This window comes from Gymnoscopelus microlampas (genome assembly GCF_963454915.1).
Source record: "Gymnoscopelus microlampas genome assembly, chromosome: 8".
Taxonomy (NCBI): domain Eukaryota; kingdom Metazoa; phylum Chordata; class Actinopteri; order Myctophiformes; family Myctophidae; genus Gymnoscopelus; species Gymnoscopelus microlampas.
This window is the reverse complement of record NC_139945.1, coordinates 1,241,782-1,244,281: the sequence shown is the minus strand read 5'-3', so window position 1 is coordinate 1,244,281 and position 2,500 is coordinate 1,241,782. Positions and strand designations below refer to the sequence as shown.

At 39.8% G+C, this 2,500-nt stretch overlaps 1 protein-coding gene across 1 annotated transcript in view; it reads left to right on the top strand.

Moving 5' to 3' along the window:
* Positions 1-2,500, top strand: part of arhgef17 (Rho guanine nucleotide exchange factor (GEF) 17) — a 147,946-nt gene that overhangs the window by 37,595 nt on the left and 107,851 nt on the right. The window lies entirely within an intron of this gene.

The window sequence follows — 2,500 nt, the reverse complement described above, 5'->3', positions numbered from 1 at the left end:
GGGGGGGGATAAGTAAAGTATACATGATTAGAACCTGCTTAAACATTTGACAATTAAGGTCTAATATTTCTAGAATTACTACAAATCGCTGCAAAACCTGTATGTTTATCCAGTCATTTTGGGGCATAAAGAAGAAGTTGAAGGACAATTAAGTCTGATAATGATGTACCGTGCACGTTCACATCATGTATACTTTACATTACATTACTTACTTAACAAAAATGGACAAAATAGACAATTTTACATGGAGGTGCCCAGATGTCCCTAGTGCCCGCCTATCCTGTATCCATTTAAAAGAGTACTGTTACCATTTATTAATTCATATCTCCTTGGTCTTTGGGTCAAATTTAAAAAAATAAAATAAAAATGATTTTTTTTTTTTTTTGCTAAAATCGATCTTGGCAGTCAATGTGTTAACAATAAAGCAAAAAAAGAAAAGTAAAAGCATAAAACAACATTAAAATAATAGCAAAAAGGCAGTGAATCAGGCAATACAGTGAGGACATGGACCACAACACAGAGATTTAAAAAATCAACCAAAAAAACAGCTAAAAGCAAGAGTGATTAAGTGCCATAATCCGATTAACTGTATAATAATCGCCCGATTAATTGATTATGGAATGAATCGTTAGTTGAGGTCTTACTGTAGTTGAGGTCTTACTGTTCACATGGTTTACATCACACACACACACGCACGTACGCACGCACGCACGCACGCACGCACGCACGCACAGCACGCACGCACGCACGCACGCACGCACGCACGCACGCACGCACAGCACGCACGCACGCACACACACACACACACACACACACACACACACACACACACACACACACACACACACACACACACAGTTGGATATGGCTGAACAGTGTAGTTTGTGCACTTCTTACTCTGCTATATCTGTGAAGGATCACTCTTGGTGTGTGTGTGTGTGTGTGTGTGTGTGTGTGTGTGTGTGTGTGTGTGTGTGTGTGTGTGTGTGTGTGTGTGTGTGTGTGTGTGTGTGTGTGTGTGTGTGTGTGTGTGTGTGTGTGTGTGTGTGTGTGTAATCAGCGTAGTAAAACCCCGACATTACACTAAGACTTCTCTAGATCCATGGCAATTACACACACACAAACACACACACACACGCACACACTCATACACACACGCGCACACACGCACGCACGCACGCACGCACGCACACACACACACACACACACACACACACACACACACACAACAGAGTACATAAAGTCTCGTCACACGGATGGGCGTGGCGTGCTGAAAGAATAGCAGATCTACAAGATCACAACCTAGTTGGTGAACAGGAAGAGAAAGTGTACTTTAGTATTTGATAGCTTTTGAATGATAGACACACATGCTCTAACGCACAGATCACTGTGTGATTCTGTTTCGTTTTTTGTTTGTTTATTATTCTATTTTCGGCGTTTAAATGATCTGTGTGTAATTATGTGTTGTTGTGAATATTGTCTGATATGTTTAGAATATTTTACTCTATGACACGGACACAAGAGACTGTTATTATAGAAACACATCCCATGTTTATTATGCATTATAAACATACTTATAATGCATTGTAATCTGCTTATGACACAAACTCATAACTTGTCATAATGCTTTATAGCAATAATCACAACACATTATAAAGCATTTTATATGGACTTATAAGTTTGTGTATCATATTATGGACACTCAGAAATGAGAGAGACAGCCAAAATAATTCCCATGATGATGATGGCTTCCATTTATCTACTGATTGTGTGTGTGTCTCTCTCTCTCTCTCACACACACACACACACACACACACACACACACACACACACACACACACACACACACACACACACACACACACACACACACACACACAACATCATTACAGTGACATCAGCGGATTGTGGAAATGACTTCCATCTTTTCCTCCTCAACAATGTGCTCCTTCTTCACTACACACACACACACACGCACACGCACACGCACACGCACACACACACACAGTTAAATGTTATTGTTCAGATGTCTGCTGCCTCATTCCATGTGTCACACAGATATTCATTCATTCATTCAAACATCTTATTTAAGATTCTCTGACAGATCATTGAAGGAGACCCTCATTTACAATGATGCCCAGATTACACACATATAAATGATTGATTGATTGATGTACTTTATTTAGTAAGACATGAGAACAGTACATAACAGTACATGGAAGTACAAATTCACAATACAAGGTCTACTAAACTGGATAGCTCATTAAGCACTGAGCTTGTTTAAAATGAGATCCCCACGCACACAAATCATGATGACATATAAGAGACAGACACATATCCACACTACTATAGAATGTCATACAATCAGTTTACAGGTTACTGGTATGAAGAGTGAAAAATATTTACAAGAGAAGAAAGAGAGAGGGGGGGGTAGGGGGGTAGGTTAGGTTAGGACATGGGGTAGGTTAAGACTTAGACAGGGGCCATTTTTGAATTGCAG